The sequence below is a fragment of the Dermacentor andersoni genome, chromosome 2 (genome assembly GCF_023375885.2).
Source record: "Dermacentor andersoni chromosome 2, qqDerAnde1_hic_scaffold, whole genome shotgun sequence".
Classification (NCBI taxonomy): Eukaryota; Metazoa; Arthropoda; class Arachnida; order Ixodida; family Ixodidae; genus Dermacentor; species Dermacentor andersoni.
The window spans coordinates 25330463-25354390 of NC_092815.1; the positions used below are offsets into that span (position 1 = coordinate 25330463).

The 23928-nt window shown below is 49.2% G+C and overlaps 1 long non-coding RNA gene across 1 annotated transcript in view; it reads left to right on the top strand.

The window, feature by feature from the left end:
- The first annotated feature begins 139 nt into the window (after positions 1-139).
- The window catches only part of LOC129387772 (uncharacterized), a 40173-nt gene continuing 16384 nt past the window's right edge, over positions 140-23928 (top strand). The window contains exons 1-2 of the long non-coding RNA XR_011892725.1: positions 140-346; positions 10424-10491. This is a non-coding gene — a long non-coding RNA (uncharacterized lncRNA). The remainder of the gene's footprint in view (positions 347-10423; positions 10492-23928) is intronic.

Consider the following 23928-nt stretch of genomic DNA (forward strand, 5'->3'; position numbering starts at 1 on the left):
AGTTACGGAAACACGCTGGAATCCTTTGGGCGAGTGCAGCTGTTTGTGACCCCCGAGTCATTGCCCAGTCACGAGTTCTACAGCCTATAGCGAAACAAAATGTGGAAGCGAAGCGCCGAGAGAGTCACGGTTCATTCTCTTCTCCCGAAATTAGGTAAAAGTTAGCAGCGCTACTACGTATAAATGACTACGCATATAACGTCAGGTGTTTCCGACGCGCCGGGCTAGAAAGCAGGATTTCGTTAAGCTGAATCTTGACGACGTCAAACGTGCGACGATAGCAAAAGTATTTCACTGGAATTCAAACGTGCCTCCTTTACACGTAGTTCTTCCAAGCAGCTATAACGTAAGTAACACGATTTAAACACTCTGTGTGGTAACATGTCTTAAAGCAATGCTATAGGTTTCGATGCGAGCAAAAAATTCCATTAACTCTTTTACAGCAACTTCCTGGAAATTCGACCACCTTGTCCAGCTTCACTGGCGTTCCTTCCTGCTGCTTCTCAAAGTTGTCGATTAAGGGCGAAGCTTCAATATACGTGTTACGCGGAATCGTATGACTTTTTTTCTTCTATGTTTGGAATTGTGCCATGACGAAGCACATGCGTTGAGCTGCCGCATGCTCTTCTATTTGTGTTTTCGTGTGTTTGATTAATGTTCGCTTTCTTTGCCTAGCACACATACTATACGTTGTCGCGTTGACCGGTCGGTGGGTCAGTCGAGCCTCCGAGTGCATATCTCCTCAGTGCTTAGAACACGATATTGTTAAGCATAAACCGTTGACTGATACCTTTGGTTGCGGCTTTTACAACTGAGTGGGCCATTGCACGAAAGATGATTCGTCCTCTTCTTCGTCGTGCTTGTTTTAAATATACTGCTGTATATAACCCCTGCATGCCGACCGACAAAGTAGTGCCAGTGAGCTTTGTGAGCAATCAAATGAATTACTACATCGAAGTTGATGGAAAGCACAAGTCTAATGCAGTTGTAATGCATTTGAAGGGGAAAGCCTTAAAAGGGCGTAATCGAAAGCATGATTTGAATTTGTTAATCGCTAAGCAGGTGACAATTTCGCTTGGCTGATTCAGCGTTGCTCTGTCCCGCTGTTTATCGTATCTATGCGCAGAAGTAACTGGCGTGGTTGTTATATGGAATAGAGTTAGATTAAAATTTCCGGTATCCCGCAATTTCCCCTCTGTACTAATTTGAATCATACAAAGGTTTTCCTTGGTGAAGTATCAGCTTTAATATTGCAGTACAATATAAGTTATACATTTTTCAACCGAAAACATCTATATTAACTGAAAAGAAAATTAACTTCTTTACGAGATGATCACTATAAATTTTATTCAGCTTTCCAAGTAGTACAACCCCATTTGCGCGATTTTTATGATTATTCAACTTTTATTTTCTAGGTTTTCTTTTAGGAAAGAACACTTAACACATAGCGTAAGCCTCGTTGGTTCAGTAACATCACAAACCCATGGTCCTACCAAATCATCGTCGGCTTGATGTGCGGAAGGAGCCATTATTTCACACCCAGTATGTCTTGGTCGAAGCACATAGATTTAATAACCTCAAAAGCACTGAAAAAGCTAAGCTATCTTTGCCGCACATTGACCACAGCCCCAAGGGTTATTAAACTACTGATGTATAAATCGCTAATCCGGTCTATACTCGGTTGTGCTTCTCCCGTCTGGAATCCACACAAACAGTGCGACATTAATCAAATTGAGGCCATCCAAAAGAAAGCGATCCGCTTCATATGCCGTAGGTACGATAGGTATTTTTCACCGTATACAGCGCTTTTATCCCTAGGCTTAACAACCCCTCTCAGATCGCCGATGCACGGAACCACTGAAGTTCTTGCATTGCATTATTAACTCTTCTTGCCATATATCTTCAGATAACTACCAAACTCCTGCAAAACCATCTAATACTAGAAGTCACCATCACCTTAATATCACATCTTATTTTGCCCGTACGGACACCTTTAAATACAGTCTATTTCCCCCTGTAATCGAGTACTGGAATTATTTGCCTGGTCCTACTCGTTCTCTTCCTTTAAACTTATTCTTGGCGGCCATTGAATAGTATTGGTTTGTGTTGGTTTGTATTGTTCGTATTGCTTGTATTACTTACTATTTTCATTTCTCTGCCTTTCACACCCACTCCTGCAATAGCCCGATCGGGCTGCAGTATGTATAAATAAAATTTAAAAAATCCCTTTACAGCTGCTCTAATGAAATATTTAAATTAAGAAGGCGTTTGTCTATATTACTTATTGGCTTCACATGATAGCATTGTGACTAGTTGCGGATAACTTCAAAAGAAAAGTTTTTGCATCGTGCAGAGGCTTGAGCTTACTTACGAAACGGTTTTTCGGCATAAAACGTCCGCTAGAGAAATATGCGGCCGTGCTAACACAAGTTTTCCAGCTGTTATACATATGGTTGAGACGTCTAGTAAATCGATTAGCATTACGTTTTCTTATATTCATTTTCCAAAACAGGAGGTGCTTCCAAGTGTAACGAAAAAAATTTACCTCACACTGCACGCTATTACGCAGTAGAAAGGCATCATAAAACTGTGGCGGAAGGTGAAAATGGTGACAAAGAACACGCCTCGCATTCGCATAGTGCTGCGCAACTACGCTTGAAATGTATGAACTGCTCAGTAATTTTCTTGTGTGTCTTTGTTTATTCGCCTAATGGCTTAAGCGAGCAGTATCCGTGAGGGGGAAATTATGAAAACTAGGCTCATTTCGCGCACAATGAGTCCGCGTATTTTTGTTGTGAATTTTCGCAGCAGTGCTATAACGATCCGCGTAACTTGTCATTCTCAAGTTCTCCCCCTCTCGTTTACCCTCGAATCTCCTTCTACGCAGAATACTCAATTTCAGCTGTTACATTCGTCTAGTAAGCAAGAGAAAGAGCTTCCCCGAACAGGTTAATATCCCTCGTGAGCTGTAAGAAAATATAGGGCAACAATAGCACACGGACAAAGGGCGTAAAGCCACGAAGAGCCGTCAAGCGGACAACAGACTTGACAAAAGGGGACGTGGGGCACCTGCCGTCTGGTCGTTCGTTTCTCATCTTGTCTCCTAAAGTCGGCGCAAGTTATATCGACTCCCTCTCCACACGAACTTCTCTCTTCTCTGCCGGTTCCCGAAACCCAACATAGCCCGGATGCACCCGCCATTTTGTCTAGACAAAAGAGAAACCGCCGTGGGTATCGCGTGGGCACCGCAGCGATGCGTGTCGCGCTATGGCAGCCCATTTCTGCACCAGGGCGCACGTGCATAACTCAGCGTCCCAAGTCAGAACCGCCGATTTGCGGCATTACCTTCGCGCTTGTGCAGCTTTTTGTATTCGCCGTGGCACACGCGTAAGTACCAACATTAGTATGCGCTATAATATTAGTCCAGTCACGTTTCTGCGTCAGCTAGCCTACATGGTCGTACTTGGATTAGTCGCAATGTGAAATGTTCGATTATTGCTTGGGTAAGGATTCCCGGATATTGGAAATATCAAATGTGAACGAAATCACATTGGTTACTGGGCTCAATAGAAGGAATCGGTGTGTGAAAGTACGAAATGCCCGTTAAGGCTCAATAAAGGTAAGTTACCATTGAAAGTTTGAAGAAGGAAGAACGCGTGCAAGTGAATATACTCTGTGTTCTTGTCTTGAAATATCTTCTCTTTGGTCTACGTAAGTGAAAAATACTCAGTCACTCCTGAAACCTGTGCAAGAGAGAGAGAGAGAGAGAGGGAGAGAGAGTAATCTTTATACAAAAGAGCACACGAGCGTAGGTAGCTCCTCCGCTCTGCAGTGGGTGGCCCCCTCAGTCCAGAAGTCCACGCGGCCTTAGGCGCCCTTCTCGCCCGGCTGACCGGGTTGAGCTGGTCCGTCGGGTAGGAGTTGTACATCGCTCCCAGCGGATGCCTTGTGGTTGGGTGTGTTAAGGACGCTAAATCAGGTGCGCTTGCGCAAGCCCATACCATGTGATAACGCGCTGCGTACTGATCGCAGTGTGGCAACCTCGGAAAAGTGTATCTCATTGGCGCTCTGCCATATTTATTTGTTTTTTGTTTTTTGCCCATACTTGAGCCCTTTTATCTTTAGGGTATTTTAAGTGTTCTGAATCTTTTCATACATCGACAACTTACTGGTTGCTTTTAACTTACAATGCTTTCTTACCTACTGCGCCTGTGCTTGAACATTCTTAGACAACATTGTCAGCGCATACACTTTATGCATGAACTTACGATGCAGAACAGTTGCAGTTTCTAAGAGAAAGCTTCGGTGTTATTAACGGGCACCTTTGATGAAAATAGCGTCCATATGTCAGAAGGAGGGTGTTTTCTTATAACTGTATTCGCTATGAGATAGTAAGGCGGTGCAACGTTACGCTCTTGTTACTCTTGGCTCTCAAGAAAACACGTGCTCATATCATGCAAGCCTCCTTTGATAATCATGTGATGGTCTCATAATAAAGGCAGGTTACCTTGGCTCAGCGGGAGCGTCAGTGGTGGAAGATTTCGCTCATAATTTCAGGAGCAGAAGGTGATAAGCAAAAACGAGAGCACCCACAAAGACCTGTAAGACCCGCGCAGTGCATTCTTCAGTTCAAGCTTACCCACAACATGATGAAAGTCGCGGGCATGCATGACCAATATCTTTATTTCTCCACGCCTGTTAAGCCCCACTGAGGTAATTGATTTCTGTTGCTCAAGCAATATGCTGCAAGCTGGATCTCTTGCCACCACGTTCGAATTTCGGTAGAGGCAAAACACAAACGCATCCGAGTGCTCAAATTTCGTTGTCCACTAAAGAAACCCAAGTGCTGAATTCTGAGACAAAATAATCACATACGTGTTACATCATGATGGAGGTGTAGGTTCGTGACTATTAGACAGTTTTAGTATAGCGTAAAGCAGCAAACGCAAAGAGTTAGCGTTAGCGTTGCGTGCACCACACTGCGCATGCGCTATACGTAAACGCTGCTGGAACTCTTACGTACGTACGCTATTTTCAGGATTTAGCGTTGAACGCTAACGCACGCAAGGGGAGCTTTACGTACGGCAAGATGGCGGCGCCAGTCGAAGTGAGAGCAGCCGCTTCGGATCTATCGAGTCGTCTGCCTGCACTGCTAGGCTCTATCCTTCCCCACTAATGCTCGTGTTCGCCTTAGATTTGTGTGATGATGCTTCGGCAGCGGCGCACAGGTGACAAATGGGCGTTGTTTGCGATATACGACGTCGATTAGCCGGGCAGTAGGCTTAACTAGAGGGTTTGCTAATTTTTGCTCATGTTTGCTGTATCCGCCTCGAGATGGCGCCCAAGTGTATTTCGCTCCTTCGCTTGGTGTAAAGCCGCATGTGAAGCCGATGCATGTCATGTTTTCCGCGGCAAAACACAGTAGTGTGGTCGGTGCTGTGGTCACAATGCGTGTGCGTTTTACCAACGACGACGATATGAACCTCGTGAAGGAGGTTCTCGCCTTGAACCCATTCGGATGGACGTCAAGGTGGGCGTCCGTTGCAAAAAATTGAAAAGAAGTGGGAAATCCGCTTTCTGGAAGCGAAATTGCCGGCGAAACGTCCCCTCCGGTATAGCTTCGACGTTAAGTGGACCTTGAGGACACGTATAACCTGCGCGGTCGCTCTCATTCCCGAAGCATGAGGGCGTCTATGTCATCCCAACTTAAAAAGGACACGTAATATGGGTCCCACAGAACACTCGATCGCAGCATGCCAAGATTAATCGGTGTGTTTCGCGACTCTCGACAAAACAACGCTCAAACCAAACACCTACATGCGTAATTAACGCGACTGTGGCTTTCGATAAGCTTGACTTAGGGACACACTTGCGGATTCGGCATTGGATAAGCTCGACATTTCGTGTGGATTTGGCTTTCCAGTACTTTGTGTTTTTACATCTAGATGGCGCTGTATTTGTTTGCGTTAACGTTAACGCTTTTCTCCGTTCCGCTATTCTAAAAGACTACCTTGTGCCGCGCAGTGCAGTCTTTCTTTGCGTTAGCGTTGCGTCGCACGCTAACGCTAACGCAAGGATTTTACGCTATACTAAAACTCCCTATTATTACTCTAAAGTCAACGTAAAAAGTCCGGCCTGCCATCAATTTGCGCTCACTTAGAGTATGTCTTTGTGGTATCATGTCTTATATAGATAATTATATGTCCCATGCGTAAAAAGCAAGCTTAAAATGTCCGATTTTAACTGAAATGTTGCGACAGCTACTGCAAGACATGAGGACAATCTTTCAATTACGCTGCATCGCACGCGGTTTAACAAATACAAAGGTATAAATATTGTACTATGCCCTTTCCTGCAAAACACAGAAAACATGTGCACGGTCTATAGAGTTACTTTCCTTAGAGCTCATTCAGCCACCTGAGGAGGGCAAACATTTTTGGCTTTACTTAACCTCTTGTGGAGCAGGCTTCAAGCAACACGGACTTCATTACATCCTCGACGCTGGTGCAAGTGAAGTGCATGAGATTTCTTATACAGTCAAAGGCCTTTATAACGAAACACTCGGAACTTCCAAAATCCTTCGTTTTGCAGCTGGCTTAGTTGCAAAGGTTGTGCAATGTACCGCCCGCAACAACGCCGGCCAGGCACGGCCAGCAAAAGATAATCCTTATTTAACATAAGTATACAACGGATGCGTCGTGAACTGAGTCACTAATTTTCTATTGGGAAGGCGTGAGATGGAAATTCAAAATGGTGAGCAAAACGATAACTAGGTAAAAGCGGGAGCCAACGTTTCGACGAGTGGACATGTCGCCTGGAAAAAGACAAGTCTACTTGAAAAGGCAAGTTGACGAGTGGACATGTCGCCTGGAAAAAGACAAGTCTACTTGAAACCTTGGCTCCTGCTTTTACCTTGTTTTGGTTTCGCTCGTAATCTTCTACTGACCCGCCGTGGTTGCTCAGTGGCTATGGTGTTGGGCTGCTGAACACGAGGTCGCGGAATCGAATCACGGCCACGGCAGCTGCATTTCGATGGGGGCGAAATGCGAAAACACCCGTGTACTTAGATTTAGGTGCACGTTAAAGATCCCCAGGTGGTCGAAATTTCTGGAGTCCTCCACTATTGCGTGCCTCATAATCAGAAAGTGATTTTGGCACGTAAAACCCCATAATTTAATTTTTTAAATTTAGTCTTCTATTGCACACTTCGGCCAACGCGATGTGCGACTTTAGCCAATTGAGAAGGCAAGTGCTGGTACTCGCTCGGCGAAGTTTACGTCATTGCGTCCACCCCCAATCGGACAGGTCCAGACATACTCACCCCCCCCCCCCCCCCCCCCGCCACCCCACCCCACTCCTTTGCAGCAGCGTATTTTGTTGATGTGCTGGCGACTTCGCCAGTGTTGGTTTCAATGGCCAGCTCCCACAGCTCGGCATACTTAGCACCGGCACAAAGCAGCAATTCACAGGTTTTCACGACTATATTGTTGCTGCTTTTCTTTTGCGTGAGATAACCATATCACAATAAGGCTACTATCATGACACCGTCACCTACACTGGCACCACTTGTCACCGTGTTCGGGAATTCGACTCGCTGGGCTTTTTGCGTCAGGGATAGGGGATGCAACAGGTGAAGTGTAGCGCAGTGGCAGAGCCGGTCGCTACGAGCGTTCTTGGCAAAACAAACAGCCAGCCATCGAAGATGCCTAAACTAATTCGTTGTACAGGTACATTTATTATTGTTTTTGTTATGGAGACGTTAGCAACACATATGATAGATGGTAATTCAGCCGGCATTACGGAATCTTTCGTTATACAGGTAAAGTTGTTATAGTGGCATTTATACTCGACTTATAGGGTTCTGATGCTGTATTTGGAGGCCCAATCCCTCCGTCACCTGCGAGTGAGGAAGGGAATGCGTTAATATTTCGCATTACTTTAATTGGTTTTGGTGAGCTATTACTCACCTAATCGTGTTGTTACGGTATGTGCGTATACAACAACAAGAAGGTCAACACTTATTGTATAATTGAAGTTCTAGCATTCGTCACACCGGAAGGACAAAACTTCCGTTCTTTCTTCAAGTGGCCAGGCAGTGTTCTCCATTTATCGCCTGCACTCGGTGACCCAACGTTCCGACGTTCCCTACTTTATACGACCGCCACAAACGATGCTCCGTTCATCAACAAAAGCCTATTTTACGTCCTCTACTGGAAAAAGACTGCTTTCATTGGTCTCCAGCTATCTGTGTCTTGCATCAGCGTCTCCGTCCTATGAAATTCCCTAATCTATTTACATCGCCTGATGCTCTTCCCTTCTAGACTCCATTTCCCTTCCTTCGGAACTAGTTCTGTGGTTCTAATACAACACCGGCTATGTTCCCTACACATTACATCACTTACCCAACTCATTTTTTTATATCTGTCTCAACTACAATATTACCCGCCGTGGTTGCTCAGTGGCTATGGTGTTGGGCTGCTGAGCACGAGGCCGCGGGATCGAATCCCGGCCACGGCGGCCGCATTTCGATGGGGTCGAAATGCGAAAACACCCGTGTACTTAGATTTAGGTGCAAATTAAAGATCCCCAGGTGGTCGAAATTTCCGGAGTCCTCCACTACGGCGTGCCTCATAATCAGAAAGGGCTTTTGGCACGTTAAACCGCATAATTTTTTTAACCACAATATTAGCTGCTCCCGCTTGTTCTTTAATCTACCGCCATCTGGTTGCCAGTTAACGTCACCTCTATCATTTTCCGTTTCATCGTGCACTTCACGGTCATTTGCTTGGTTGGTTCATAGGTTGGTTGTTCCTCAGTAAAATGACGCAACCCACTCTTGAAGGTAAGCCGTGAATTGGCCCGTACAAGGGTTTAGAATAAAAAGAAAAGGAACTTTAACTACCTCGTACGCCACTTTGTTGTCATCGAAGCATCAAACCAAGTTATTACTGTCACGAAACACCATTATGCTTTCCTTATTTTTTTCTTTTTTGGGAGTACGAGTACGTTCACGGTTATGGCATGGTAGCGCTTTTCAGTTTATCCTATAACGTATTTTTTTTTTATCTGGAAACATTCCCCTAATAATTTGGATCGTTTGTGTCTTCTTATACCGTTCTTGATTGACACATTCGTAAATAATTCTTCGGGATGAGCAAACACTTCCCCAAATCAAATTATTTCTCTGAAAGATTTTAGGGTGCAACCGAAATAATCTAAAAAGAACGTTTATTGTGCACTGCGATAGGGGATTCTGGAGTTCGTGAAATTTTTAAGACCATAATGTGTACTCAAGGTGACACATTTCTTGCTCTCATACCTCTGTCAAGCGGGCAAGTTAAACGCACTTACGGAGAGTGTCACTTGGTTTTAAGGGCGCTTTACCAAATCTAAACGTCGCTAGTGGAGTGTACTCGTCGAAGAGTGCACTCCGGTCGGAGTGCGTTCAGGAAACGCACTTTGCTGGCCGAGTGCGTAGCCTCGCCGCCAGCGGTTTCAACGATACAAAATCTAATGCATGGAAAAAGAACACAGAAGTTCAATACAGCTGTTGAACAGCTTTTAACAAAATAATCAGAACAGAACTCGATGATATTCTGTTTTAGCAAGTTAATATGCCGCCTCATCGCATGCCACCATATTGTTCTGCATTGGCTAGGCATTCGTCTTGGCCGGCATTGACTTGCAACACTCTGACAATAAAAATATTTTCTTTTTTGTTGAGTAAATATACATTAAGATTGTTTTTATTTATAATAGAACTAAACCAATCACTTTTTAGAATCTTTTTTATTTTAATCTACATCTTCAAAAACACGATTTTCGTCAGTCAACATTTTTTTTTTACTGCGAGTGCGCTTTCTTTTTCCGTTTAGCGCCACGTAGCCTTAAGTGTCACTCAAGGTACCGAAGTTCACTCCCCGTAAGTGCGCTTAACCTGCCCGCTTGACAGGCGTGTTACTTAACTGCATTAAATATCATGGTTATGCTAATGCTGCAGGAGGTCCTACAAACGTGTGGGTCTGAAGCACTCACTGGACGCATGACAGCAAATTATGAACCATATGAAGGAGCGAGCATTGTGGGAATGCACGCTCCATAGCTGGCATGCAGTCGCGTAAATTCTGCTTTCGCTGTTTTTTTTTTGCAATGTTGAACAAAACGATTCATAGGCAGAACGTTGAGTCAATGCAAAACCAATCGCTGGTTTTTTCTGCCACGTTCAATGTAGTGGCCTCTTTATGAATGACGTTCATAACATTGTGTTATTGGACTGTTTTTGGTGTTTAACGCTGGTAGCCCGAAAAGTGACTAGCTAGACAAGAAATAGCTTGCTCCGCGAATGCAAAATACAACATTGTTTCCTCGCTCCCTTAGGCTTTTCTAGACGCCTAACACTTCTGTCGCAACTATATATTTTCAGGCAAGAGTGGTCCTGCAGGTACACTTCTTATGGAGAAATTGTCTGTAGGAAGCAGCTCACACAAACAGGTAAGTTAGCTGAAACCAACAGCAAGCTGCTTGCAGGGCAGCCAGGTTCTCGCAAAAGAGTACAAGCACGTTATGGACAATCAATCAATCAATCAATCAATCAATCAATCAATCAATCAATCAATCAATCAATCAATCTTTATTTCGGACACGGTAGGCAATTTAGATATAGTAGTGATTATTGACCCACCTTCCATGTTATGAACCTCATCGTCCTATTTAGTCATTCTAAAAGAGGACGCAGTGATCATCACAAGGAAACTGATATGGCGGGCGTTCTTGCGTATGAGGCAAAACTGCCTCGTTATGGCGCGTTCACACCAAGAAACTATAGCTGTTACGCAAGGCGCCGCGCGACACAACATGCGGCGCAAAACGCGCGCATTCTGACCGGGGTTACGATTCTGGACATTGTGAAATTCCGCCATGTTGTCGAATTTTGTAATGGCGGCATTTTGAGAGAGCCAATTATAGGCTGTTGCGAGCCTCTCTGATTAGCTCGAAGTACCACGAGAACCAAATTCGACAACATCGACGAATTTGGCAATGTCTAGAATAATATCCCGGATCTTGTCGAGCGCGACAAAATGCTTGTTTGGCGCCCGCCAACCCTCACGAGGCGCGTTCAAACTCACCAGGTCTCTTCCCGTAGGCTTGTTCCTTATTTATTAAGGCGAAAGCGTTAAGTGTCTCGTTGCAATTTCTCATATGTAAAAAAACGCGGTGTCTATTCGAATAGTACAAAAATATCATTATCGGCAGTGGTTCGTACCCCCGTAAGCAAGCAAAGACGTAATGGCTGTCATCTCCGTAAGCAAGCAAACAATGCAATGGCTCATAGCCCGTTAAGGCAGAGGCTAGAAGCGCTCAGAAAAGGAGGGGGGGGGCAGTGCATAAAATGCATTGAAATTATCCATATAATACTCGGAACAGCATACATTTCAATAAAGAACAAGCTCAAAACATGCATCCAAACCACCAGTAAAGTATTGCATACCCCCTTAGGAGGTACGCTACGGCCGAGCATGCTCATCAAGCGAGAAACGAGGCGTTCAACCGTGAGTGATGATTTCCCCTGCTGAGAGGATGCAACGTAAAGGCGAAGAGAAATGTCGTTGGTGCGAGCCTGATCCCGTTATACGAGTGCACGAAGTCACAGCTAAGCGTCGCAAACGAACCGAAGATGCTGAACAGCGAAAGTAGCAACGCGACGATGCGAGATGGCAACGTAGAGAGGATGCCGAAGCTCGCAGACAGCGGCTTGCTGAATGTTTACTTCACGCTGCGGCTCCTTATGTCGTGCAAGAAGTCCGACCCCTCCGATCGTATCACTTAATGCATTACCAAGTGTGCAGCAGGCTTTCGCCTTCACGTGTTAGCGGAGTGTGACACGATGGCTAACTTTTATTAGTGAAAGAGTATTTCGTATGTGTCCCTAAAAAAGAAAAACGAAACGCACTGGACCCAAAGCAAGCGCAGACATAATTTACGTGGGAAAATACGGTAAGAAGCTTTGACAAAAATTACGAATCGCATTAGTCTTACTTGGTTCCTTGCCTCTTTAGTATCGCAAACACTCGTATTGTAGCCAGTGTAGCTAAACGATGGTGTGCTAGCAAACAAAACCGCGTTAATCGTGCTTACAGCTACAGCACGTGCATGACTTTATATACTGCCTGTCTAGACTATTTGCTACGTATAGGGCAGAACGTCGTTAGCGCTCACCATTTGAATTGCATAATACTTACTGTGGGGATGCGTGACTCCCACGCGTTCCCTGATGTGCTGTTTTCTCGCATAGCTCTGTATCCTGTAATCCGGCTTCGCCGCGTGGCTTTACTGCGGTAGTCGGAATGCTTGCATGGTAGTACGACAGATGGCGCGAGTGTTGCTCTGCTAAAGCCACCTAACCACGGGCACGGCCGGTCTCTAGGGGAGCGCGCGCTTTCCTTCTTACGGCCTTCGCATTCGCCGCGGAAGCAATGGGAGTTTTTCTCCAAGAGTTACGCCTTTCGCCGCCGCCAGGGGCGCGACGACCCTACTGCTAGGGTGGTGGTAAAAACGTTTATTTCCTCTGAAAAGAGGGAGTTACATGGAGGGTGCTCTGGAGTCAGGCTTAGTGCCCTTCCCCTCACAAACACTAGGTGGAGTCCCTAGTACGGGACCCCAGTGGCTTCCGCTGCCGCCATAGCTCGTTCGACCATCGCCTTTTGGGCTTTCAGGTCGCAACAGGCGAGTAGGGTCGCCTCCCAGTCCTCCCGGGTGGGGTTTGGGTGTGGAGTAAAAGCAGGGTTGGAGGGGCACGCCCACACCATGTGGTAGAGGTCCGAGGACCTCTCCCCACAGTGCGGGCACTCTCCGGAGAAGGCAGGGTCAAAGTGCTTTAGCGAGGCCGGGCACATCATGGTGTTCGTGACAAGGCGGAGGAACAGGCGTTCCTCCGCTCTCGTTAATCCTTTACACGGGTGGGGGTACAGTTTATGTCTATCTTTGTAGAATTGTGTTATTTCCTTGTAAGTGTAGGTCGGCGTGGCTTCCGCTACTTCTTCAGAGGAGGCGGGGGACGAGGTTGCCCGGTTAGAGAGCGCGCGGGCGGCTGCATCTGCTGCCTCGTTTCCTCCTAGCCCCGAGTGGGCCGGAGCCCAGACTATGAAGCGGTGGGATGGACCTCCTACGTACGAGCTATTTTGCAGTAGCCGGTAGGCCAGGTACGGGACCCAGCCCTGTTGGACGTTCCGACACGCCCCTTGCGAGTCGGTTATGATTGTCTTGGAATCGGAGTGTGTTGCCGCTAAAGCGATGGCGACTTCCTCTGCTTGAGTGACGCTTCGGGCTTTGAAGGTGAGCCCGTTCACCGTTTTGGACTCGTGGATCACTGCCGCCGTGTACCACCCGCCATGGTGCGGGCCGGATGCGTCCACGTAGTATACCCCGGGTTTCCTTCCGTAGTGGTGAGCTAAGGCCTCTGCCCTGGCCCTGCGTCTACCCTCGTGGTCGTCCCTGGACATCTTAATGGGGAGTGGTCTTACGTGCAGGGCGTAACGCCATTCCTGAGAGAGTCTTACTCTCTCCTCGGTTAGAGTCGTGTGTTCTATGTGCAGACGGGCCAAAAGGCGGCGTCCTGACGACGTCTGCGATAATCGCGTGTATTGACCTGTGAGGTGGGCTTCTCTAAGTTCATCGAAGGAGTTCGTCATACCCAGACCTTGAAGTCTCAGGTTAGACGTGGTTATCGGGAGGTCGAGGGCCTTCTTCGCCATTTTGCGTATTATCACCTCGATGATGTTCTGGTCGTGTTTGTTGAGGCGGAGATAGGGGGTCGAGTACAGGATTCTGCTTGTTACAAAGGCATTGGCTAGCCGCAAGGCGTCTTTGCTTCGCAGTCCCCCTTTCTTGTTCGAGACTCTGTGGACCATTCGGCCCACCTGATCTCCCACCTTCTTTAGTTTGTCGAGCGTGGTCGTCGCCAGCCGACGCTGGTGGATGAAAAGACCTAGGACTCTAATTTCTTTTCTTTCGGGTATCGGTTCCGATCCAAGTCTCAATTCTATCTTGTTTGTGCATTTTTTGTTGGGGCGAATGTGCACGAATTCGGATTTTTGAGGGGAGCAATGAAGGCCACATCTTTTCGCGTACTCGTTCGCCGCGTTGGCCGCCTCCTGCAGGCTGGCCTCCATTTCACCGAGAGAGCCCTGCGTGGCCCAAATGGAGATGTCGTCCGCGTACAGCGCGTGTTGCACACCCGGGACTTTCTCCAAGTGGACCGGCAGGTTCTTCATTGCCAAGTTGAAAAGCAAGGGGGATAGCACCGCTCCCTGTGGCGTCCCTCTCGTGCCTAATAGAAAGGGGCCGTGTTCCGCGTTCTGGATCCTCACGTAGGCCTGTCTGTCCGTGAGGAAGCGTTTTATATACTCGAAAGCGTTCCTGCCGCATCCCGTCTCTGATAGGTCTGCTAGGGACCGCTCTCTGCCCGCCTGCTTCTGCGGCGGCGGGCAGTGATCGCCTGGTTTCGTGCTGTTTTTCCGCTGCTTCTTGTTCAACGATTCACCGAAACGAAAGAAAACAAAAAGCAAATGATTTATCTACATGTCAGCCAATAAGTTCACACGTGAACGGAGTTTCCATAGAAAAATTTGAACCATAGAAACATCAAAGGTCCAATCACTCTCGTTCCTGAAAGGTATGACAGGGAAATGGCAGATGTTGTGGTCTGAAATGCCGAAGGTCGTATTTCGGTCAATTTCTTCCATGTCTCATAGTCCATGCCAAAGTTAAGTGCTGGTAGAGAATTTAGTTAATGCGAAGGTTAACAGAAAGGTTTATGGTTTATGGGGGTTTAACGTCCCAAAGCGACTCGGGCTATGAGGGACGCCAATGTGAAGGGCTCTGGAAATTTCGACCACCTGGCGTTCTTCAACGTGCACAGACACTGCACAGTACACGGGCCTCTAGAATTTCGCCTTCATAGAAATGGCTCAGTAGCTTAGCACTCCAACCACTGAGCCATCGCGGCGGATTCATATAAGTTTCCATGCCGCCATATTCATTGCTTTCTTTTTCTCGCCACATTGTCAGGAATAGGGGGTATCGTCTCCTGACTCGGCTACCTGACGACGCCATTGTCGCCGCTGCTTCCGCGAACGGCATTCCTCGCAGCTGCGTGTCGAATTATGTCTCGAATTCCGACTTATCCGCCTTTACGTCGGTTTTCTAAGAATCCTCCCAAGGTCCCAATTCGCCGATCTTAACAATGTGCAGAAAAGCCTGCCAACTTGACTTCCCTCTTATGTGCGAAGTGCAAACGTCACTGTTGGTCTGCGCTTGCTTTTTTTTTTTCCGAGCCTCGCATATTTCTCTCTTGGACGGGGAGTGCTCTCATCGCACTGTGTGCCGGCAGGCAGCATGGCCTTTAGTGTTGTGAGCGCTGGTGCACGTTTCTACCCGTTTCTTCCACGGATTAAGTTATTTGCTGTGCGACGGTGTTTATTGCCCGCCGTTGATCATCCAACGCGGCGATGGTTTACTGCTGCGTACCGCTTTGCAAGTCGCAGTTGGGTAAGACTCAGGGCGTTTCTTTTCATCAATTCCTGAGTGATTCAGAACTGTTTGCAAAGTGGCTCAAAAACATCTCCAGAGAAAATTTCGTCTTCAACGACAAGTCGGCATCGAGTGTGGTTTGCAGCCGGCATTTCCTCGCGAGTGACTACGTTTCAGGGTGCCGCATCAGAAAGCTTTTGCCTGGTGCTGTGCCAACCGTGTTCGATGAGTACCCGTGCTACCTGGTGCCCAGTGTGAAAAAGCCTCGCAAGAAGCCCGCAGACAGAACCTGTGTACCTGGTCGAAAGCCGCATAAGCGCAAAGCGGAATCAGGTCGCTTCAGGTCGCTTATAATTCTACGCACTAGTTAAAACCCGTCAGTAGGCAAACTGAAGAGGCTGATAGATTTGTTTCTCTCCAAATTTAACGGGTAGAAAGTGTTGACGTGAGTGTACCAAAGCCTCATGCGACCATGCAGTCATACTGAAGAAGAGCACGCGATGGCGCGCGGTAGTTATTCTGTTGTTTATAACTCTTAGCTGTCAAATCGAAGAGGCTGATTGCGCGGTCTTTGCATAATGCATAGGGGTGAAATATCAGGACCTGACGGTTACCACTCACGCGGGACGGACTTGGAGCGGGCGCGCGTTCTCTTTCCGCGTGAACGGCGGTCGCCGCGGCGGAGCAGTGGCGACCCCACCGCGGTGCGGTGGGAGGCGGAAACAGACCCCATTGCGAAGGCCGTAAGAAGAGAAGCGCGCGCACCCCTCGAGACCGGCCGTGCCACGGGTTACTGAGAGCAGAAAGGAGAAGGCCCTTCCTCTTTGGCTCGGGATCGGAAAGCAGCGCGGACGGTTTGCGCGTGCGCCGATACAGTCTTCTGCGAGACCGCCTCGCGTGGCCTACCCTGGAATGGACGAACACGATCGTTCGAACGCGCCACCGTTCGCGTGACCGTACGCGCGAACGACCAGGTGTTGGTGTCTAGCAAGGAGCGAACATATTCGCTTGTTATCCGGTCGTGGTGAGTCGGACTTCCGCTTTTTGTCGCGCGCCCATCGGCATGTTTTGTGGATAGCAACTCGGCTAGCAGGCATTAGTCTATGAGAGGTGCAATAAATGCCCTTTTGGTTGTTTGCACTAGTGTGTTGTCGTTGCTTTGTCCCAAGAGCACGGGTGAGAACCCCACATCACGTATACACTCCCCCCCAGCGTAAGATAAACCACATTCTTAATCGCATAAGAATGAATTTCGCAAAGGGCTGAAATGACCACGTGAATTTTCTCAAACAGAATAGTGCAGACAAAACAAAAAATCCTACCTACTCAGGGTGAAAGCTCGATTCGGCTCGTACCAACATAGGAAACACACGAACGCCAGAGGGACCAATGTCGGTATGAGGCAGGAGCGTGCCGGAGGCTGTTCGCATAAAAGTTTGGCTCCCCTGGCACGTGGAGGCATCGGCGAGACGCGAACCTACTGGGTAGTCCGGGCTCAAGCTTTGGTGTTCTCGTTATTGCTTTGGTGTCGTGGAAGCGCCGCCAAAGTATACTAAAATGACTAGTCGTTCACACTTACTGCTTGCGCAAGTTGTCACTGTCAGGATCTACGCGTGAAATCCTGAAAAGTTTAGGCCTTGATCGGCGAGCCCCGAACTCCCGGGCCAATCCGTGTTCCAGCTTTGGTGTCCTGGAGGCACCACTGAAGTATACTAAATAATGACATGCTACTCTTTGTACTTGCACAAATTATGTAAACACAGAGATTTTCCGAGGAATTCCTGCGAACTTCAAGCAAGATTTAATTTGTTAGATTCTGCCATCTACCAACCGAATGGTGACAACATTTGATTTTACACCAGCGCAAACGGCGCCTCACAAGAATTCATTGCACGTGAACACCTCGGCTCACAGATAACATATACAGCCCTACCGCCACCTAGCCACATTGTGACTAGGTGGCGGTACCGCTGTATGGCGACGTTGTGTCAATGAATGTATAGAAGCTTTTTCAACTGCCGCGACAGCCCTTTGTTGGGGTCTCGGTGCTGACGCCCGTTATTGCGAATGGGTCGCAAGCCCCAAGGGTAGCGTTGGCCTGGCGGCCTGGGGCACTGGAAGCATCCGAAGGTCCCGGCAAAGCAAGAGTAGACTGGTAACAGAACAACTTGTTTATTCTAACATAGCAAAAGAGCGGCCGGTCAGGTCGACCGAAGTGGAGAGACGGGAGAGCACGTAACAGAACAAATCGGAGCCTCTCTCCTGGCGTCCGGGGGCAGCTGCTCTTATACTCTCGGCGTCGCGGGCCAGAAGGAAGGTCACGGGATGAGCCCACGCGACGGCGGAGCATGAGCCCACGCGACGGCGCGCACGGTCGAGCCGAGAGACATGTTGAGCCGAGTGTAGTGACGCATCGCCAACCCGCCGACGGACAGACCTCCTGGCTCCTCACTTGGGGAGCTCCGCTCCCCGGCTGCCGCGCTTTGACAAGCGTGGGCACACACACACACACGCACACACGAAGACACGTGGCACTGAAACACGCCTGGACACGCTTGGCGGGGAGGCGTTGCGGCGGCGTCGAACGGGCCAAAATGTCCGCCGCTTTGAACGAAGCCCCGGCGTCCGTTGCATCCGCGCCGGCATTACCGCGCGTTGTAGGCGAAACGTAACAGACCGCCCCGCCGGGGGAAGGAGATCCCGATGGTCAGGGGACTGCATCCGCTGTCCGGAGGGATGTCGCTCGATGATGCTCATAACCGAAGTCGGGCGTCCTTTGGCGTTTCTTGAGCGCAGCGCACAGAGAAGGCCTCGTTCTCACGTTCAGGTGCACACAGGACACTGCAAAGTGACTTCGGGAGAGTTGACATTTTTGTTCTCGTTTCCGGCAAGCGTTAGAACTACGCCGAAAGTCAACCGCTCAGTCAGCAAGCACGGCAAAACCCTCACTAAGCCCTGCCAGGCTCTTTCCCCTTTTATACTGCTGCCTAGTTCCTTACAGTAGTTTAGCAGCACTCAGAACGCGTCCACAAATCGGAAAATTGCACTAGAAAGCACATCATCACTTTGAAACACTACACGAAAGCAATAGGTTAAAAATCCTGCCTCAGGAAGAAAAACATCAGTAACAAGCAATTTTGAGGCTGATTCCCACGTTAGGGGCTTCGACTTAAGCCATCGGCGTTACCGTTGAGACTCCCCTTTTTGTAACGCACCTCAAAGGAATATTGTTGCAAAGCGAGGCTCCAGCGCAGGAGGCGGCCATTTTTGGGAGAGATGGTCTGCAGCCATTGGAGAGGGCAGTGATCCGTTTCAATGATAAACCTCGAGCCGGCTAGGTAACATGACAATTTCTGAACGGCCCACACGATACACGCACACTCTTTCTCGGTGGCGCTATACGCCTGCTCACGACTGGTCAGCTTACGACTAGCATACAGGACGGGGTGTTCTACTTCTCCATTTTCCCGTTGGCACAGTACAACGCCCATGCCTCGCTCACTAGCATCACACTGAACAACGAGCCCTTTTGAGTAGTCGGGCGATCGTAGCACAGGCTGGCTTGTTAGGGCGCTCTTTAGGGCGCTAAAAGCTCTTTCCTTTGTCTCATCCCAGACGACTGTTTGCGGCTCTGTCTTTCTTAGAGCATCCGTTAGGGGAGACGCGATATCAGAGTACCTGGGGATGTACCTCTGATAGTAGCCGGCGACACCTAAGAACGACCGAATATCGGTCTTCGTGCGCGGTTGCGGGAAGTCTCGCACAGCGGCCACCTTTATTTCAGAGGGGCGGCGACGACCCCGACCAATCACGTGTCCGAGGTAGACAACCTCGGCCTGTGCTAACTGGCACTTGGGAGCCTTGACTGTCAAGCCCGCATCGCGCAGGCGGGTTAGCACTGCCCGCAAGTGCGCCATATGCTCAGGCCAGGATGCGGAGAATATCGCTACGTCGTCTAGATACGGTAAAGCGAATTCTTGCTGTCCCCGCAACACTTTATCCATGAGGCTTGAAAAGCAGTATGGCGCGTTCTTCAAACCAAAACTCAAAACTTTAGGACGGAATGTCCCCATTGGTGAAATGAACGCCGCATACCTACTAGCTTCTTCTGTAAGTGGAACCTGCCAATAACCCCTGACAAGATCTAGGGTGGAAATAAACTGAGCGCTACTCACTCTCTCAAGGCGCTCCTCGATGTTAGGGATCGGATAAATTTGATCCTTAGTGATGGAATTAAGCCTGCGGTAGTCGACGCAAGGACGAGGTTCCTTGCCCGGTACCTCAACTAAAATCAAAGGGGAGGTATAATCACTCTCACCCGCCTCAATAACACCGAGCTGTAGCATTTTCTTTACCTCAGCCTCCATAATATCGCTCTGGCGGGGTGACACCCGGTACGCCTTGGATCGTACTGGCTCTGGGGAGGTAAGTTCTATGTCATGAGTAAGGACAGAAGTCCTACCAGGCCTCTCAGAGAACAGACCTTGAAACTCTTGTAAGAGCTGGTGTAGTTCGGTTTTCTGCTCAGGCGACAGCGATGCTTTACTTATTAAGTCACTAATGACTTGATCGGTGTCTTTCCTGTTCGTCACTGAGCCTAGTCCCGGAAGCTCGACCGGAAGCTCTTCGGGAACGTTTACCATCATGCACACCACTGCTTCCCGTTGCTTATAGGGTTTGAGCAGATTACAGTGGTAAACTTGCTGTGCTTTCCGCTTTCCTGGCAGACTCACCACGTAGTTAACGTCCGACAGTTTTTGAACAATCCGTGCTGGGCCCTCCCACTGCACGTCGAGTTTGTTCTTTAGCGATGTGCGCAATATCATGACCTCATCGCCCACCTCAAAACGACGGGCCCTGGCTGTCCGATCATAATAAACCTTGGCCCTCTGCTGGGCCTCTGCCATTGCTTCACCTGACAACTCCTGTGCCCTTCTTAAGCGTTCGAGGAGCTTAAGCACGTACTCTACCACGACTGGGTCGTCGCCCCTGCCTTCCCATGATTCTCGAAGCATGCGAAGCGGAGATCGCAGCGAGCGACCGTACACCAGCTCAGCTGGCGAAAACCCCGTAGCCGCATGCGGCGCGGTCCTTAATGCAAACATCACTCCAGGCAGACACAGCTCCCAGTCAGTTTGATGTTCAAAACACAATGCTCTCAACACGCGCTTCATGACGGAGTGGAGCTTCTCAACGGAATTCGACTGGGGGTGGTGCACTGAGCTGTGTAACAGCCTTACCCCGCACCTTTCGAGAAAGGCTGTCGTCAAAGCGCTAGTAAACACTGTACCCTGATCTGACTGGATTTCTGCAGGAAAACCAACTCGCGCAAATATGGACAGTAGTGCATTGACTATCTCAACTGAGCTGAGTTCTTTAAGCGGCACTGCTTCAGGGAACTTTGTCGCTGGGCAGATCACAGTCAAAATGTGTCGGTACCCCGTGGCTGTTACCGGCAGAGGTCCCACTGTATCAATAACGAGCCGCCTAAAAGGCTCCGTAATGATAGGTACCAACTTCAACGGCGCCCTCGATTTGTCCCCTGGCTTGCCCACCCGCTGACAGGTGTCGCATGTCTTCACAAAGTGGTCTGCGTCCCGAAAACTCCCTGGCCAATAGTACTCTTGCAAGAGACGGTCCTTAGTTTTCTTAACTCCTAGGTGTCCGGACCACGAACCCCCATGCGACAAGCGCAACAGATCCTGACGATAGCATTGAGGCACGATCAGCTGATCGAACTCCACTCCCCTGCGGTCTAGATACTTCCGGTACAGGACCCCACCTCCTTCCACAAAGCGAGCATTTTTCTTGGCGATACCTTCCTTGACAATGCAGCGTATGTTTTCTAGGCTGCCATCCTTCTTTTGCTCGGCTATCAAAGCCGACCGGCTGACTTTTAGCAACCTGTTTAGTCCGTCTGACGTAGGCGCGATGAGCAAATCTGGAGACAGCTCTTCTAACCTTCCCGTGTCGGGATTTTCCTCTCCAGTATCTGGTGCCTTTAACGCTACAGGCTCAATTTTATTCAGTTCGGGCGTGCTCTGAATACCAGCTTGCTGCGCCTCTGACCCTTTCTCATCGTTCAACAACGTCGGCCCCGCAACTACCGCCTTTGCAGCGAGCTCCCGAACCTTCGATCTGGTTAAGGCCTGAACGCTAGCCTCACCAAACAAAAGCCCCTTCTCGCGCAGGAGGTGATCGGACCTGTTCGAAAATAAGTACGGGTACTGGGGGGGCAGCATAGATGACACTGCGGCCTCCGTCTCAAGTGCTCCGAAAGGTCCTTCAATAAGCACTTTTGCTACCGGCAGACACACGCTATGAGCTTCCACTGCTTGCTTGATCCATGCGCACTCGCCCGTGAACATATCGGGTTCTACGTAAGAGGGGTGAACTACATCCATTGTAGCTGCGGAATCGCGAAGCACTCGGCACTTTTTCCCGTTCACGAGGAGGTCTCGCATGTAAGGCTCGAGAAGTTTCATGTTCTCGTCAGTGCTGCATAAAGACAAAAACACGACTTTTGTTTTTGTTTCTGGACACTGCGCCGAAAAATGACCCGGCTTCTGGCACGTATAACAAACGCGCGCTTGCCTCGTCTCGAACCGCTTTCTGCGTTCGGCTTCGGTTGCCGCTGTTACGTTTCGCCTACAACGCGCGGTAATGCCGGCGCGGATGCAACGGACGCCGGGGCTTTGTTCAAAGCGGCGGACATTTTGGCCCGTTCGACGCCGCCGCAACGCCTACCCGCCAAGCGTGTCCAGGCGTGTTTCAGTGCCACGTGTCTTCGTGTGTGCGTGTGTGTGTGTGTGCCCTCGCTTGTCAAAGCGCGGCAGCCGGGGAGCGGAGTTCCCCGAATGAGGAGCCTGGAGGTCTCTCGGCTCAACCGTTCGCGCCGTCGTGTGGGCGGGTTGGCGATGCGTCACTGCACTCGGTTCAGCAGGTCTCTCGGCTCGACCATGCGCGCCGTCGTGGGCTCATGCTCCGCCGTCCCGTGACCTTCATCCCGTGACCTTCATCCCGTGACCTTCTCTTTTGGACCGCGACGCCGAGAGTAGAAGAGCAGCTGCCCCCGGACGCCAGGAGAGAGGCTCCGATTTGTACTGTTGAGTTACGTCTCTCCACTTCGGTCGACCTGACCGGCCGCTCTTTTGCTATGTTAGAATAAACAAGTTGTTCTGTTACCAGTCTTCTCTTGCTTTGCCGGGACCTTCGGATGCTTCCAGTGCCCCAGGCCGCCAGGCCAACGCTACCCTTGGGGCTTGCGACCCATTGGCAATAACGGGCGTCAGCACCGAGACTCCAACAACTCGTGCCAGCGGTGCGATTCCTACAACTGGTTGCCAGCGGTGAGATCGCGACAACGGAGGCCAGCAGCGAAGAGATGCGGTTGACTGTATGCTGAGCAGCTCAACGACCATCCGGGAGCAGCGCAACGAGCCCTGTGTGATGACTGGTTGCCTGCAGCGGAACGACTGCGCTGAAGTCTTGGCTGCAAGGTTTGGTGAGTGCGGGACTTTCTTCTTCTGAGTTTTGCCAGGCTTTTGTTAGTGTTAGAAACAGAGCTGGTAATTGTGGTTGTCGTTGCTACCGGGTTAGTTTGCGGCAAGACAATAGTAGGCAGTAGAGAAAGCAGCATTCAGAGCAGCCATGGATTTGAAGTCGTTGCGCAAACCGATATTGCTGGAGCTTGCAAGAGAGTTGGGTCTGGATGTCTCAGACAAACTCAGAAAACCAGAACTGCTAAGGGCTATTCTTGAGTTAGAAGCTGAGGATGACGAGCTGTCGGAATGCCTTGAGACCATTGAGGAGAGGGAGCGCGAACTTAAAGAACAAAAAGAGAAAGAAAAAGAAGAGCGCGACCGTCAACACGCTTTGGAAATGAAGCGTCTCGAGTTAGAGATGGAACGCGCTCGTAATGGAAGTCAGGCACACGGTGCAGGAGAACGAGTATTGTTCAAAATGACTGACCTGATGCGGCCGTTTAAGCTTGGAGAGGACATTGGTTTGTTCCTGGTTAACTTTGAGCGAACGTGCGAGAAGCAGGGGTTCTCTCGGGAAACGTGGCCACAGCGCTTGCTCACTTTGCTACCCGGCGAGGCGGCCGACGTAGTCGCTCGCTTGGAGAGAGAGGAGGCAGAGGATTTCGACAAAGTGAAATCGAGTCTGCTAAAAAAGTACAGGCTGTCAGCGGAGGCGTTCCGTCGGAAGTTTCGGGAAAACGAGAAAGGCAGAAGTGAGTCATATACAGAGTTTGCGTACAGGCTTATGTCAAACATGCAGGAGTGGCTCAAAGAAGAGAAAGCGTTTGGTGACCACGAGAAAGTTCTGCAGTGTTTCGGGCTAGAACAGTTTTATAGTCGGTTACCTGAGAACGTGCGGTACTGGGTCTTGGATAGG